General features: G+C 36.4%; 1 protein-coding gene and 1 pseudogene across 3 annotated transcripts in view; both read left to right on the top strand.

The window, feature by feature from the left end:
• Positions 1-18,338, top strand: part of GABRB2 (gamma-aminobutyric acid type A receptor subunit beta2) — a 237,480-nt gene that overhangs the window by 127,686 nt on the left and 91,456 nt on the right. The window lies entirely within an intron of this gene.
• LOC132680947 (ubiquitin-conjugating enzyme E2 variant 1 pseudogene) lies at positions 17,770-18,210 on the top strand (annotated as a pseudogene).

The following is an 18,338-nucleotide window of genomic DNA, read 5'->3' as shown; positions in this document are numbered from 1 at the left end:
ATTCTACCTGCTAAGATATATGCTTTCAGTGGGCTTTGTTACTTTCTTTGCCTGCCCCATATCTGAACATTATATTTGAAGAATCCCCTGCTTTATGAAACAAAGCTCACCTTCCATAAAAGAAGTTGAAAAAGCCTCACACTCATTCTCTCAGCCTTACTTGCAACTAGAAGGTGGGTGCAAGACCAAGACTCTACCAATCCCATAACTTTGAATTGGAAATCTGTGCTGTGAGAACCAGTGACTGTGGGAAAAGCCAGCCTAAGAAAGTTAGGAGCTATGGCAGTGGAGGGATGGAAGTGTTCAGGGGAACATATAGCTGTAAGAACCATAGTACCCCTACCCAGTGAAGTTGCCTTGATAACTCTACTAGGACAGTTCTGCGGTTTTGGACATTATTCCTGACTTCATAGTTTCCACACCTGGATTTCTGGCCTATTGTAAGTTGTTCAATATCATTTTAATAACTGTGTCTTCTATTTAATTTAACCCGTCACTTTATATTGTTTGCAGCTAAGAGCCTTGATTGCTATGCTTTTTAAAAAAAATATATATTTATTTTGAGAGAGAGAGACAGAGACAGAGAGTGGAGGAGGGGCAAAAAGAGAGAAGGAGAGAGAGTGTCCCAGGCACTCTGACAGAGCAGAGCCCGACACGGGGCTTGAACTCACCAACCATGGAATCATAACCTGAGCCGAAACCAAGGGTCTCAACCAACTGAGCCACCCAGTGCCCCATCTATGCTTCTTGAAAAAAGGATTATGTCTTATATTATCCTTTATCTTTTATATTGCTTTGCAAATGACAGGTAGGTAGTGAAGAAATTCTTTACCAATTTAATTTAATTCATTGATTTCATCAAATTTCACTCAGAACCATGCCCTCCCAAAACAAAATAGTGCCATGAGGAATTCCCTCTCTTGGGATTTATCACCCTCCCTGCCCCCAAGCTATTTGGCAATTGATTTCATATTATTTGCCTGAAAATATTAGAGACTTTACATGAATTTTTCTGTGGCCACATTAGGTAGAGAGACAGGCAGGTAGAATTTATTGAGCGCTTAGTAAGTGCTACGTGCCTTATATTCATTGTCTTATTTTATCCCATCAACCAGATGAGAATAAGAAATTAAGTAAAGGTTATACCTGAGGCATAGTCAAGATTCATTCTGTCAGTCATCCTCAGGGACCTTGCTATCAGTCAGCCTACCACCACTTTGAAAGTATACAAGGGAAGATGATGCTGAAGTCAAATAAACATTAATGCTGGAACGGGGCATTAAGTTTTTAAGCTGTTTTAAGGTAGGAAGTTGCTCTATGCCCTTTGTCCCTGTAATTAAGGGAGTGTTTATACTCTATGGGTATGTGCATGTTAATATCATAATATTCATAAATGTGTCAAGAATTTATCAAACCATTGCTAGTCAGTCACTTTGTTTCTTTTTTCTGATAAACAGAAAAAAGTTAAAGATTTATTTCTCAGTAAAAGAAAGCCATTCATTGATAGTTTAATTGATTTCAAATGGCCCTTTTTGTCACCTTTAGAAATAAATATTGATTATAGATATATATTCTGAAACATTTTTGTACTTGAACCCCTGACATAAAATGCTGTTTGAGTCTAAACTTAATCAAATTTACTGCCCATTGATAAGCTTTAGTGGACAGAAATAGAAAAAATACGTTAAGGATGAGCTGGCCTTAAGTTGAATAATTGTGGCTGTTCTGATTACAATTGTATCAAAACAGTTTAATATGTGAGCAGAAGACAGAGAGTATTATAAATTACTTGCATATGCAAAACAAAGTTGTTACTTTAATGTGTCTTTCCAATTCTACCTTCTCTTCTTAGTGCTTATGTAAATAAAGGTCATGCTGCTTGTCTACAACTTTCTAGTTGTGAAGATACATTAGCAGAATGTTCCTTAAAAAACAAGACTCTTTTGGGGCGCCTGGGTGGCTCAGTCGGTTAAGCGTCCGACTTCAGCTCAGGTCACGATCTTGCGGTCAGTGAGCTCGAGCCCCACGTCGGGCTCTGGGCTGATGGCTCAGAGCCTGGAGCCTGCTTCCGATTCTGTGTCTCCCTCTCTCTCTGCCCCTCCCCCGTTCATGCTCTGTCTCTCTCTCTGTCTCAAAAATAAATAAAAACGTTAAAAAAAAAAAAAAAAAAAAAAAAAAAAAAAAAAAAAAAAAAAACAAGACTCTTTTAAGATCTAAGGACTATATTCAATGTAATACTAACAATACCTACCATTTGGAATGCCAGTTTTGCAGTGAGCCCTTTACACTGATAAGCTTACTTAATCTTCACAACAGTCCCTTGGGTAAGTACAATGTCACACTATTTTACAGATGGGGAAACTGAGGTTTAAGTAATTTAAAATACACATTTGGAAGTGGTGACAATAGAACTCACTTAATCCTCAAAGCCTAATTACAGAGTATGATAATTTAACCATGTTGGTGATGCTTATTCATCGAGTTAATAAAAACAACATGCACTTAAGAACACAACTTGAAACTGTAGCTCATAGTCAATTAAACACATACTTACTGGTACCTTACTGGGTTTAGGAAATCATCAAACAAAATGGGGAAAATTTTGTAAAAAGGGGCTCATTAAAGAGCCAGCAGAAGGATTTATTTTAAGCCAAAAGGGGTTTGGGATTCTCATTTTAACCATCTCTCTCCTCTGGGAAATCTGAGACAATGAGAATGCTTTATCAGGTTTTCCAGAAAGAAGAAAACAGATAATCTGCCCTATTCTCCATTGCCAAGTAGGGGATGAGTGACATTCCTGGAGCAATGAGAAATCCTCAGTCCCTCTAATCACTCTGTTGTAACATTTTAAAGTCCCAGTGGGCCATAATGCAACTCATGCACCCGGAGGAATGGATGGAATATATTTAGACTCAGTGTGGTCTTTTGCTTTCTTCTAGGGCTGGTCTAACGTGTTACTTTTCAAGACCTAATTTCTAGCATTTTAAGCTTCTTAGTTAAACATCATGTGCATCCATAACTCAAGAAGAAAACCAAAAATATATGAGAATAATCTCTGAAGCACAATATGCCATATAAAAAACAATTATCTAAAATTCTCACTCAAACAAAAGAAAGTTTTTCCTCTTTTTGTTTTGGCCATGGAAAGCAGGAAGAAAGGATCAAAGATTAAAGGCTTCTTTTTGATATTCTTTCCTGGACCTTCACAGGTTCCCCCAAAGAAGATGTGTTAACGATTATTATATTCTTTTTTTTTAATTTTTTTTAACGTTTTATTTATTTTTGAGACAGGGAGAGACAGAGCATGAACAGGGGAGGGTCAGAGAGAGGGAGACACAGAATCTGAAACAGGCTCCAGGCTCTGAGCTGTCAGCACAGAGCCCGACGTGGGGCTCGAACTCACGGACCGCGAGATCATGACCTGAGCCGAAGTCGGCCGCTCAACCGACTGAGCCACCCAGGCGCCCCGATTATTATATTCTTGTAAATAACATTGAGTTGGTGAAAAATACCTCTTGATCACAAACTTAGAAGGTGTGTGAAGTGGGGTGAAGATTCTTGGCTCTTCAGCCCAACCATTCTTTTTTTTTTTTTTTTTTTTTTTTATGTTTATTTATTTGGAGAGAGATTGGGAAAAAAGGGAGAGAGAGAGAGGGAGACAGAATCCCAGGCAAGCTCTGCACCATAAGCACAGAGCCCAACATGGAGCTACATCTAACTGTGAGATCATGACCTGAGCTGAAATCAAGAATCAGAGGTTTAACCAGCTGAGCTACCTAGGCACCCCAGCCCAACCATTCTTTACCTAAGATCCACAGAGGCAAGACACTGCACCTGTACCAGAAAACAAACAAACAAACAAACAAACAAACAAACAAAAACCATGAATAGCCTCAGGGATTTCTACCTTGCTATTCTCTGCCTGCAATACTTTTTCCTCCCTTCTTTGCCTAGCTCACTCCTACTCATCCTTCAAACCTAAAGCTAGAATTAATGTCTTAGCATTGTCTCTCCTAATTTCCCTCTCTCAAAGCACCTGTACCCTTTATTCATGCAGTTGTTACAGTTGTCATGTTTGTGGGTTTTATTCTCTTATAATCAATGCTGCTTTCTTTCTTGACTGTAAACTCCACAAGATAAGTACCATGGTTATTTTCTTATCATTCCATCCACAGTGCTGAATGCAAAGCATTGTAAAATTCAAAGTATTTGTTGAATAATAAATAAACAAATGGATTGTTGGACAAATAGAGAATAGCCAGCCCAGCCCATTTTTGGTTATCATTTGCTATATTTAAGGATCTCTGTTCAGTTTTACCCTCAAACTGAGGCCATCACTGCCTCCTCAAATTAAGGAGAAAAATATTAGGAAGGGAAAAATGAGACTACGGTGTTTCATTAAGCCTATTCTCACAATGTAAAGGATATACAGATATCAGCTGCCTCCTCAGTCTTACAAAAAATGGAGAATAAGTAGCCCCTCAGTGGCCAGTCATGTGGGTTTTTTGTTTTGTTTTTTTTTTTTTTTTTTTTTTGTCATTAGGGCATTTTGATGGATCATATTAACTGATTTTGAAGGATAAACCAATCTTACATTCCTGGGATAAGTCTTACAGGGTCATAGTGCATTACCATTTTTATGTGTTATTAAGTGTGATATTCTAAGATTTTGTTGAAGATTTTTGAATCATGAGAGATACTAAACTATAATTTTTCATTTTTGGCAATGCCTTTCTTAGGATTTGGTATTAGAGATATGGGGCCTCCAAAATGACTAAGGACAGTAGGCATCCTCTATTTTATGTAAGTATTCGTTAGCTTGGTGTTTTTGCTTGTTTGTTGTTTTTCTTTCTTAAATGATTGAATTCAAAAGTGAAGCTATCTGGGCCTAGAGGTTTTTTGTTTATTTGTTTGTTTGGTAGGGAGATCTGATAAATGCAATATCTTTACTAAACATAAAGCTGATCACATTTTCTTTCTTCTTGTGTCATTTTTGCCAAGTTATATTTCTACATAAATGTTTCTGTATCTTCTAAGAGGTTGAATTTTGGCATAAAGTTGTTCATAGTATTCTCTTATTGTTCTTTTAATGCCTATAACATCTGTAGTGATAATCTCTTTTCATTATTAATATTGGTGATTTGTGTTCTTCCTTTTTTTTAATGTTTAAGACAGAGAGAGTGAGCGGGAGAGGGGCAGAGAGAGAGGGGAGACACAGAATCTGAAGCAGGTTCAAGTCTCTGAGCTGTCAGCACAGAGCCCTGTGAGGGACTCCAGCCCACAAACTGTGAGATCATGACCTGGGCCAAAGTCGGCCACTTAACTGACTGAGCCACCCAGGTGCTCCTGTGTTCTTCCTTTTTTATTGATCAGTTTTGCTAGTGTTTTTTCAATTTTGATAGCATTTTCAAAAATCATCTCTTGGCTCAGCTAGTTTTCTCTAGTATCTATTTTTTACTTTATTGATTCCTGTTTTTCATTATTTTCTTCCTTTGCTTCTTTTATATTTACTTTACTCATCTTTTCTGTAGATTTTTGTAGATGAAACCTTGGCCACTGATTCAAACTAACTACTCTGATATGAGGATTTGAAGATACAAGTTTTTGTCTAAGCCCTGATTTATTTGCTTTTCCAAAATTTTAATGTATTTTCATGGTCATTCTTCTCAAAATATTTTCTAATTTCTCTTGTGATTTCCTCTTTGCCTTATTAATTTTTTGAAATTGTGTTGTTTTACCTCCAAGTAGTTGGAGTTTCCCTAGCTATAGTATTATTAGTAATTTCTAATTCAATCCTATTGTGATTAGAGAATATATTCTTTGTAGTTCCTACCCTTTTAAAATTTATGGAGGCTTATCTATCTTGGGTAAATATGCTGTATGCAATTAAAAAGAGTGGGTATTCTGTACCCAATGGATGTATTGTTCTACACATGACAATTAGATCAAGATGGTTAATAGTATTGTTTGTATGTTCTCTGTTGTTGCTAGTTTATTTTCTAGCCCTCTCAAATCCTGGGGGAGGGGTGTAAAAATATTCCTGCAATATTTGTGTAATTTTTCTTCCTCTCATTCTGTAAATGTTTGCCTCATGCATCTTAAAACTATTATTTGTGGCATATGATAACTGATATGTCTTCCTGATTAATTTCCCTTTAATTATTATGAATTGCCACTCTTTATCTCTAGTAATATTATTTGTCTCAGAACATATTTTATTTTATATTAAAAGAGCCATCTGGTATTATCATGCTTGCTTTTTGCATGGTTAATCTTTTTCTATACATTTACTTTCAATGTATCTATGCCTTTATACTTAAAGTAGGTCTCTGTGGTCTCATATAGCAAGGTCTTACTTTTTATATTCTTTGATAATCTCTGCTTTTCAATTGGATGAAAATGTTTAGACCAGAGGTTAGCAAACTGTGACCCATGAACCAAATCCAGCCTATGTCCTTTTTTATGTGGCATATTGCTAAAAATGGCTTTTTTATATTTTTAAAGAGTTTTGAAAATGAATGTACTGAGAAACCTTAAGCCTGGGTGGTTACCTTTGACTGCACTATTGATTGACATTAAAATTTGACCTCTTTTCATTTTTTCCTTCACTGGATACCCTATCAATACAGCTTAAAATTGTCCTTACTTTCTGGGAAGTCACATTATCTTGTAATTTCATGTGTAGCTTTTGGTCAACTTTAAAGTTGTATATCTTTCATATCTCTTTTCATAAAAAAGAAGTCAGGTCTCCCTGTGAAATTTCATTTTTGTTTACTCTTGTTCTTCCTTCTGTCAGTCATTTCTGTATCCAATTCTTAGAAAAAAATTCCCTTCCATTTGTTCCATTAACAAATTTATAACCATATCGCATACACTTTTATTGACACTATTTTTAAAAAGTTTAAACGATATACAAGAGTAGCCCTGACAAACACATCAACTCATTAATAGTTTGTTTTATAAAGTTATTAAATTGGCTGTAGATCCACTTACTTCTCTAATTTAGCTTATATTTACCCTACTAATCAATATGGTTATCCATTGTTTCCCTCAAAAAAGGTATTTTTAGAGGTGAAGTATGAGATATTAATAGCTAACATTTATTTAACACTCTATACGATAACCAGTTTTGAATTATTTATAAGAATCATTAGATTTAATTGTGTGAAGTACCCTTTGAATGCCCATTTTCAGATAGGGAAACTGAGGCACAGAGAATTTAAGCAACTTGCCCAAGAGTTCACAGACTAATAGAATCAGAATTTGGGCCCAGGCTGTTGGTTCCAAAGCCTGGGCCATTAACAACCATTCTTGCCCCACAATGCAACTGAAAGAGCATTGTATTTGGGGTCAGGAGACCCAAGTCAGAGCCATTGACTTGTGCCAGACATCAATTAAGTTCTTCAGAAAGTGGAGGAGTTATACCAGATTGTTATTAGGTGTTCTTTTAGTTCAAAATAGTATGATTATTTTTATTTACTTAGATGCCTTGTCACTTTCATATAAAGAAGAGGCAAGGATAATCAATAATCATAAATACTGTCACATGGACCTTTTATCAAGGTCTAAGTATGTGACAGAACTGGAGTTTGAGCACAGCTCTGTCTGCATCCAGAGTTTAACACTCTGTCAGAGTTGGCCTCATGAGCACAAGACCTGGGCAGTCAAACAGGGCCCTGTCTTGGTATAAGCATGAGGGGACTCGTGCTTGATATAATGGTCTGCTGCCACTGTCTGAAATTCATAATTTGTGAACAAGAGACCTCTCATTTTAATTTTGTACCCCACAAACTTATGTCACCGGTTCTGCTTTCAAATCCATCTACAGTGGTCTTGTGCTGCTGCACTGACAGCAGAAATTCATTTGGCATGAGGGTTAGGGCCAGGAGATGCTCACTGATATGGGGACATGATTTGTGATCCAGTACCTACTTAGAGACAACTTACGACCCATCAGTGAATCCTGAATCTCTTGGGTTGACGGTCTCTTCTCTGTTGTTTCTTGTCTTTTGGGTTCTGGAAGAACAGAGTTTTTCATTACATCTTGTTAATATCTGAAGCCAACTTCTCTGAGTCAGTATCAGTTATCTTTCTAATTGGAGAAATAATGAAACATATTTACTTAGATCTCACATAGACAAAGAGAGAGAAAGAGAGATTTCTCAATGTGTATTCCTGGTTTTCTCTCTGAACACGATTCCTAATGCTAATATTATGTATTCTTTGTTGGCTGTGATGTTAAGTTTTCCATTCCATATGAAAATTCAAAATTTATATTTTAAACAGAACAAGGTTTTATTCCACCCTGTGAAACTACTTCGCATTTGACTTACTTACTCCCACCCAGTCTTACCCCCAGGAGAATATCTCAATGATAAAAGAAACTAAATTAAAGCTGTTTTCCACAAAGAATATAGCCTACTAATGCTTCTTTGATATCACAGATTTTTAAAAATCTGTCTTGTTAAAATGACCCTCCATTCTCTCTCTGCCTCTCTCTCAGTCTCTCTCTCAGACTCTCTTTCTCTCTCTCTCTCTCTCTCTCACACACGCACACACACACACACACACACACACACACACACGAGGGCATGGTTTGCCATTTTTTAACATATGCTCCTGCTTTACAAAGTTAGTTGAAGCAAACTTGTCAAATGCCAAAGTGTACAGTATGAAAATTCCAACAAAATGTCAGGAGAAATGGGAAACCTAGTGAATTTAAGAAAATCTGTCATAAAGATTGCATTGCATGTTTCTTTCTGCCTAACTTTGGGTGACATATGGAAGTTTAAAAATATAACCTAATGATGTGTCTTTATGGTAAGAAGTTTATATAACCTAATTGCCACAAAACTGTCATTGCTGGTTAATTTATTAGAGTAATAAGATATTATACTCTTAGAACTTAGTTGGAATAAATTCTTCCCAACAACACTGATGGCCCCTGAACCATAAATTTTCTATTTTTGATGCTTGTTTGAAACCTGGGAAGATGCACATGTGGGCATACTATTCTTTTAACCATTTTTCTTGGAGCACTGGTATGGATACCATACCAGTGATCCAGTGATAGGTATAAGTTAGGGACAGTGATAGGTGAATTAGGGACAGTGCTGTGAACCTTCTCTTATGGGAGAAGCCTAAGTGTAAAGGATTGGGAGGAAGGAAATAGAGACTAATATAAAGGCCTGATCATTTATGGGAAGTATGAGCCCTCAGATTCCACCCAAATGCTAGCTTTTTTTTTTTTTTTGAAATAACCTTAGGTTCACAGAAAAGTTGCTAAGATAGTACAGAGAGTTCACTCAGGATTTTCACCTAGCTTCCCCTGATGTTACTATTTTACATACCATGATAACATTTCTCAAAACTGAGAAATCAACATGGGTAAAATCCTATTGAATAAACTAGTCTTCATTAAGATTTCATCAGTTCTGTTCCAGAATCTAATCCACGTGTTGCATTTAGTCATCATGCTTTGTTAGTCTCTTTTAACGTCGCAGTTTCCCAGCCTTCTTTTTTATTTCATAATCTCAGAACTTGGCAGAGAACTTGCTAAATATTTTCAGAATGTCCCTCAGCTTGGGTTTGCCTCGTGTTATATCTTGTGATTAAACTGGTCCACCCAAATATTTAATCTTCTTCCATAAGAAAGTGCATGAAATCCAACAGTGCTGACTTGAAAGCAGGAAAGAGCAGGGCTACATGACCATATTTGACTATGTAAAAGCCAAGGTGATTAACTGGAGTAATAGTCTATTAGTTTAAACATTGGCTGAAAATTTACCATATAGATATTTATTTCACACACAAAAATATTACCAACAATATGTCCCAGACACTGTGCTTTATATACGTTGCCTAATTTTATTGTCAAAACAACCTATGATTCAGGTGTTAGTAGTATTATTACTGTTATTATAATTATCATCATCATCATCATCATCATCATCATCATCATCTTTGAGTTGAGGAAATTTAAGCTCAGGGAAAGTTAAGTTCCCAGTAGTACAATTCAGTACTGTCTGTGGAATGCATCCTTAAACCTATGTCTTTCTGATTCCAAATACCTTACTATTTATTCATTAAACAGTAAAAATTTATGTGATTCGTTACCCCTTCTCTGAAAGAAGCCCATGTGTTCCAGAGGTGTATTCCAGAGGTTTTTAATTGAGTTATCCCAGATATTGATATTATATTGGTTAAAATTTTTATGGAAACATTTCTTTTATGGATATTGGTCAAAAACATACTCTAAAACATTCCTTCATCCCCTGTCTTCCTCTCTCTCTCTCTCTCTCTCTTCCTCTGTCTCTCTTTCTCCCATCTCTGTTTCCTTCTATATATAACACACACATACACGCATACATATTACAGATATGTGTTTGTACATAAGTATCTATATGTATCTGCAAATATAATACTCGATATGCGATCTATGAAAAATCATGCTTTCTAAACAAATCTCATTAATTGGTGAAATTTTTTATGCTTCAGTGCCAAGATGATATTAGTCAAAGTCTACTTTTTTTTTTTTTTTTTTACACTTTTGACATGAGTCAGTAGAAAGAAGGAATTTTAGGAGTATATTTTAGAAGTTTAAATATCTACAGTTTTGGCACGGTGCCACCTACTAAATTAGATGGTTACAAATTATTAAACTAAAACTTATAATGGTTTGTGCCTTAATTTGGATGCACCACATTCTGGCATTGTTCCCATTGTCTATTGTTATAACAAAGTGCACTAAATTGAGACTTACTTATTATCTAGTTCAACAATTCAGTTTTAAAGATAAGTAATCAATATCTCTAAGGTCATTAATCCGGTTAATGACAGAATCATGGCTAGAATGTTTAGGTTGTAAATTCCTTCCTCCCTGATATTCTAGGATTCTGAAAAAATAAATTGAGCTAAGGATTGATAAAAATAAAGTTTTCTAATTTAAAATTTTTTCACGTTTATTTTGAGAGAGAGAGAGAGAGCATGTGCACAGTGGAGAGGCAGAGAGAGGGAGAAAGAGAGAATCCCAAGCAAGCTCTATGCTGTCAGCACAGAGCCTGATGTGGGGTTTGATCTCATGAGCTGTGAGATCATGACCTGAGCCAAAATCAAGAGTCAGAAGCTCAACAGACTGAGCCACCTAGGTGCCCCTCTAATTATATTTATTTTGCACGTATGATTATAAGAGACCTATAGTATACTATGTGGGTATTATATGTGATTTTATTTCCATTTTTACCACAATTAAAGCAAAACTATATATTCATGATTAAGGTAGTTAATCAGCATGTTGCCATTGAAGGCTAAATATTTGGTGATACATTAAGCTTTATTTAATTATTAAAGATATTTTTAAAATCTAAACATTATCTGATTTTATGGAGGATGTTGCATATTGGAAGAATGATTAAATGCATAGTGACCAATATATCTCATCTAGAGTTAAAATTAATAAAAACTATATGCCAATAAAAATGTGATTTATATAATAAAAAGCCAGCATCAGAAGCAAATTATATGTCTCAGTTTGAAAAATGTTGATAGGCTATAAATAATAAATTTCTGAATAATGAACCTTTAAATGGTTATTTTTAATATATCAATGGACATAATTTTAAAACCTTCTTTTGACATCTTTGATGAATGATATCTTGAAAATATTTTCTACTGAATCTTTCTTTAAATTTTTTTTAACATTTATTCATTTTTTTTTTTTATGTTTATTTATTTTTGAGACAGAGAGAGACAGAGCATGAACGGGGGAGGGTCAGAGAGAGAGGGAGACACAGAATCCGAAACAGGCTCCAGGCTCTGAGCTGTCAGCACAGAGCCCGATGCGGGGCTCGAACTCACAGACCGTGAGATCATGACCTGAGCCGAAGTCAGACGCCCAACCGACCAAGCCACCCAGGCGCCCCAAACATTTATTCATTTTTGAGAGACAGAGAGAGACAGAGCATGAGTGGGGAAGGGGCAGAGAGAGGGAGACACAGAATCCAAAGCAGGCTCCAGGCTCTGAGCTGTCAGCACAGAGCCCGATGCAGGGCTCAAACTGACCAACCATGAGATCATGACCTGAGCCAAAGTGGGACGCTCAACCAACTGAACCACCCAGGTGCCCCTCTACTGAATCTTTCTGAAATGCTTTTTCACAAGTCGGAATCAAAGGGTGGGTGACTCCTCTACATGACATCTATAGATACTTCGAGCACCTAATAAAATCACTTTCGAGGAATACGTCTTGAAACAGAATTTCCCACTATTGCAAATCTTTTCATAGATTCTTGGAATTATGGCCAGCATTTTTGCTCCTAGTGGAATAAGAGCAACTTGAAAATGAACGACGTATGTATTTAGTTTGTGATCAGAAATCGTAGTTCGGTTGTCTGTGACGTGACAAACCTGCGTTTCGAACTCTTTCAAAACCTGCTTTGGCTTTTCTGTGCCAGTTTTATGAGGCTGAGTTGAAATTAAATCCTTAAAGCTGTTAGGATTTATGTATTAATATCTCCCTAGATTTAATTATGTATGTGGTTCATTTAAAAAGTGGCATTTGAAAATCTCTAGACGTGTTAGTCTTTAGTAGTTTATTTATTTAAACTAACAGTTTCTTATATCATGTTTTACTTGATTTTAAACTTTTTAAGTACTTTTACCTATATAGTTCTCTCCTAAAGAAAAATAGTTGACATGACTCACATCTATTGCACAGGGTTAATTACCTATTTCAGCACAAAAATAAAAGCAATGTGAGCAGTTATTGGCATTAGGTTATATATAGATTGTGTGTGGTATAGATAATCTACAGTCTTCACACAGCTAATTTGTACCAATGAGTTGTTAACACATATGCTCTTTGATTCTATGAAATCCTTCAAAGGGCTAGTTTGACAAAAATATTTTGACATAATAGAAAAGTTTCAGTTTACTCTGATAACTTCAAAGGATACATTTTCAACAGAGTGAAGTAGGACACATCAGGCTGGAGGATGCCTTAAGTGAATGTAGCCTCTCAGGTTCCCAGGAGATTTGGTGGTATTAGTACTTCACCTGTCTCTGGTGAGAGACTGTCAGGACACAGGAAGCCCCATGCTGGGGTAAACAAACCTGCCATACCAACAACTCCAACATGATCAACATACACTGCTATGTGTATGGTCTGCAAATATGTCAGTAATTCACAAAGCTAAGGGCAGAGTGAGCGTGGTAGGCTCCGTGAGGGAATACAATACCACAGGATTAGAAAATGGACATTTCATTTATTTTAATTACAAATATCACATTTGAATTTGATTGTGATATATAAATATAAATATACAAAGTATAAAATTTCTTTATCATCCCTCCTACAGCATCAGTAGATTATATAGCCCCTCTAGAACTTTTTTCTATGAATACTGTTTTGTGACCACCCCCTCAGGACTGCATGCATCATGAGTATCCTTCAGTGTCAATGCTGATAGGTATCACTCAATTTTTTTTTCAACACTTGCCTAGTATTGCATCATATGGATGTGCCATAAATTGTTGAATCATTACGCTGTTGATGAACCTTTATGTCTTCCCTGAGTTTTCAATATCATATACAGTGAAAGCAATGACAAGTACAGTTTACCTGTCTTTGCGCTCTTGTATTCCATAGCATATTGGGTTAGTAGAACTGGAAGTGTTGGTTGAAAGGGATATTTCCATTTAAAATATTTATAAATAAATTGCAAACAGTATATTTTATCAATATTTAACATTTTTTGCAGTCTGATTGGTAAATACTGATTTCTCTAATTAACCTGCATTTTTCTATGACCACTAGTCAATTTGTGCATCTCTTCAAATATTTATCAGATAGTGATGTTTTTATTCTATCAATTTTGGTATTATGCTAACTTTTCTTTTTGAAATGTTTTATTTTCTATTTGGGAAAGGATAACCCTTTGTTTCACATTTATAAAGATTCTCTCATCTGGTCATTTGTCTTTTCATTTGGTTTATGGTGAATTGAATCATAAAGAAGTCTAATTTTTTATGTGGTCTAATCAACTGGTCTTTTGCTATCTTGCCTTTGGGTGTGGTTTTATGCTTATAGTATTCTGCTACCCGAGAATAATGAATATGTTCTTATATAATCTTATATATTCTTTAAATATATTGGTATAGTCCTATATTTCCATAACAAGTTAAGCTTCTTAAATTCTTTGGCAGAATTCTAAGTGCTGGTCAGCTTCCCAAAATGTATAAAGAATAGTCCTGTGTATTCTCAATCAGAGGAATGGAAGGAGTTGGAAGGCCACATTTTGCAAAAATGTAGTGTATTGGGGTGCCAAACTTCATATTTTAGTTTCCTGTCTTTACTATAGAGATAGTTACATAATATTAAAAACTATTAAAGCTTTTACTGTGGTATTAAATCACAATAAAGCCCTTTAGGCTGGGAGATTTTAGGGGGAGAATCATGTCACTTTTTAAAATGTTAGCAGAGATCACAAGCTTAAATAAATCTATGAGGGCCACTTAGGTTAAGTACAAACCTCATATGGGTGAAAATAACGATTGGGTAGGTCCATTACATCAAACCACAGATTTTAGTTTTCTAGTGGTTATTTTAGAAGAGTAATTTGGACATGAAGGGAGAACAGCTTGAGCTGAGAGTGCTCTAGCTTGTCCAGTGAAATCCAGGGATCCGCTCAACTTCTGAATATAAGTTTCTTCATATTACATCTCAACACTCACACAGAGACACAGACACAGGCGCGCGCGCGCACACACACACACACACACACAAAATATTAAAAGCTAATTATGTGATAGGCACTGTTCTAGATTCTTTACTTGACTCTCTCACTTGATCCTCATAATAAGGAACTAGGAACTGACTATTCTTTTCCTTGCTTTCTGGGTAAGGAAACAGAGGTGTAAACAGGTAAATCACTTATGTAAACTGGCACAGGTAGAAGTGAGGGAGGCAATTTGGACACTGGCATTTTGATTTCAGAGCCCAGGGTCTCACCCCTGCACAGACCATGCACCTCCTTACAACTCCACTCCAGAAATAAAAATAAATAAATGAAAATGACATAGGGAACACTTGTGTAGCACTTCATTATTTTGCAAGATAATTTCACAATCTTAACACATTTAATTATCCCAGCCATCTGCTCAATTCCCGAGGTTAGCTTTATTATCCTGGATATATGGACGGGGGAACTGAGGCACAGAATTTTTAAACATGTTGTCAAAGGCCACACAAAAATTAATCTCAGACCCCAGCATAAAACACAGATTTGTATCTTTCCAGGGTGATAATTCTACTCTCCTTCCCCATAACAACAGCAAAGACCACATTGGAGTAACGTGTTTAAGACATACCAAGATTTTTGGGGCGCCTGGGTGGCGCAGTCGGTTAAGCGTGCGACTTCAGCCAGGTCACGATCTCACAGTCCGTGAGTTCGAGCCCCGCGTCAGGCTCTGGGCTGATGGCTCAGAGCCTGGAGCCTGTTTCCAATTCTGTGTCTCCCTCTCTCTCTGTCCCTCCCCCGTTCATGCTCTGTCTCTCTCTGTCCCAAAAAATAAAATAAACGTTGAAAAAAAAAAAAATTAAAAAAAAAAAAAAAAAAAAAAGACATACCAAGATTTTTAAAATGTAGCAATAGAAGTATCAATATAGCAGTGGATGTATAATTTAAAGTGGGTTTTTGCACACAGTGTCTTTAGACTCAACTGCCTTTTATTGGAAGATAATATTGAAGAATTAAATGTATACAAGAGACAAAATTTATTTTATTTGAAAATGCATAAAATGGAAATATGCTCCAAGCTTATTCCAGATTTGACAGAAAGGACACTTCAAATTGAAAAATAGAGGCTCCTCTAATCGCCACATGTTCTCCAATTCTTCCTGTGCTGCTCTTCAAAAAAATTTTTTTAAGTTTATTTATTTATTTAGAGAGAGATAGCGCAAGTGGGGGAGGCGCAGAGAGAGGGAGACAGAGAATCCCAAGCAGGCTCCACACTGTCAGCTTGGAGCCTGATGTGGGGCTTGAGCTCACGAAACCTGATCATGACCTGAGCTGAAACCAAGAGTCGGACACTTAACCGACTGAGCCATCCAGGCGCTCCTCTGTGCTGCTCTTCAAACTGGCTGACTCCTTTTCTCCTTATTGTTTTTGCAAATGCTTTTATCCCCTCCTTCTGGGGTATACTTCCATAGCCAACTCTCACAGCTTCACCTGGCTTATTCCTAACCACATAGCTTAAATGTCCCTTTTTAAAAATAAGTTTTCCCTCACCAATAAAATTAACTAAGCCCCCTTATTATTAAGGCTTTTAGTACCAAGTACTTTTAGCTCTTCTTGCAATACATAATTATGTATATATTCTGGTGTTCATTTGTTTAGTGTCTGTTTCCCCATTATTCTCCACTAGGACATGGACCATGTTTATGTCACTCAACATTCAGTATCTAGTGGTTAGCACAGAGCATGATATAGAGCAAACAATCAGTGGTTATTTGTTGACTTAATAAAATAAAATATTTTTTTCTTTCAGATTTTATGAGTGTAAGCATTCTTAAACTACTGAATGCTAACAAGCTAAGATCCATTTCCCTATTTTCTATTTTGCCACCAAGAATCTTGCCTCCCTACCTAAGAAGGAAACAACCTTGAAATACCAAGGAAAATGTAAAATGACTATTTCAAGCATCAATAACCAAGATTGTTTCTGTTTGTTTCATAAAGAATTTTCTAAATAAGAGGGCCTTTCCACGTCATCGCTACTGAGAAAGAAATGAGATAAAGGTTGCTGAAACATGTATTTACAGAGAGATGTTCATGAAAGATTTTGCATTAAAGACTTCAAAAATGATTGATGTACTAGAATTCAGTTGGGAGTGTGTGTGAAGCACATAGAGATACAGTTGACAGATATTTGCATCTGGAGTAGAAGAGAATATTTATCTCAGCTTTTTTGATGGGGACTCTTAGATTAAGAAAGACTAGAGGAAATCTGAGACCTTGAACTTCCTGGAAAAGGTTACAGATGCTCAACAGAGAGATTCCAACTGCAGCTGGGGATTTCTCATTCTGTAGTTGACTTCATGGGTGTCTAGACAGTGGTCCCGGGTAAGAATGTGCAAAGGGGCAACAGGCTAATAATTACCATTTTGGGAGTAGAAAATCAGGAATACAACTTAGAGGATAAAGGAAGAAGTCACAGCAAATGTAAAACTGTGTAATCTCACCTTCTTTTACTTACTGTCCCAAACAGTGTACATCAAGAGACAATTCTCTCCCCAACTCTCAGAATAGGGATATTGAGTGGAATGCAAGTGGAGAATATAATCTCTCTGAGGAAAGGATTGTGTTTGTCTGGATTACCCAATACAAGGCCTGCCCTATAGTAATTGTATAAACATTTGGTGTTGAATTAATAAAACTCTCTAAGAGATCATCTCTTAACCATATCAAAACTGTGAATTTATATCATTGGCACATGGATGATGCTATTAGTAAATAGGCATTGGATGAATGAGTGGATGAATGGATGAATAAATGAATGAAGGTGAACACTTATGGTTATCACAAGAGAAGTTTAGGGCAAACTCTCCACTTTTCTAAGTCTTAACTTAGAAAACAAACTGAGAAGCATGTTCTCTTCTACTCCATACCCAATTATACACTTCCATATGGCAGGTGAAAATTCCAGCCACCCATCTATATTTTATAGTTAAAAATAATAAGAGGTAGGGCCTTTGAGTGACAGTGACATAAGATGTCAGACACCATGGGCTCAGGAGTAAAAGTTCCTCACAATTTTTGACTGTTGGAAGAACGGGAAGAAGGCCAGAAAGGAGTAGGAGATGGCACAGGTAGCTTGAATCTAGAAGATGATGAAGACATGACACTTAGAAGATGGGCAGGGATGATAACTGGGCCTCCAAGAACAATTTGTGAAACTGAATATACAGTCGCAAAATAGAATTGGATCTAAACACCCAGAAGCAACCCCCTTTGTAATATTTGTAACAAAAATTAATAGGAATGGAGTTAATAGTTCTAATGGAGTGGAGGACCCAAGAGCCATATCATTGTTAGCAAATGGCAGAATTCATATAGCATCAAAGTTGTCCTGTAAGAGCTGTGGCGCCTAATGATGTCTAAAGAAAACCTGAAACTCCCTCAGCCACCTGAAGGACAGTGTTACAGCAGTTAATCAAAAGGAAAAACCATAGGCATCCCACCCCCATTCAATTTAAGTAGTCTTCATTTTCCCTTCATTTTCTAGATACGTCTCATAGACCTCAAAGTACTGATAAGAAAGTTCCCATTCAAAGGAAGTTT

Source organism: Panthera onca, chromosome A1 (assembly GCF_046562875.1).
Source record: "Panthera onca isolate mPanOnc1 chromosome A1, mPanOnc1 haplotype 2, whole genome shotgun sequence".
In the NCBI taxonomy this organism is placed as follows: domain Eukaryota; kingdom Metazoa; phylum Chordata; class Mammalia; order Carnivora; family Felidae; genus Panthera; species Panthera onca.
This window is presented reverse-complemented; position numbering and strand designations above follow the sequence as displayed.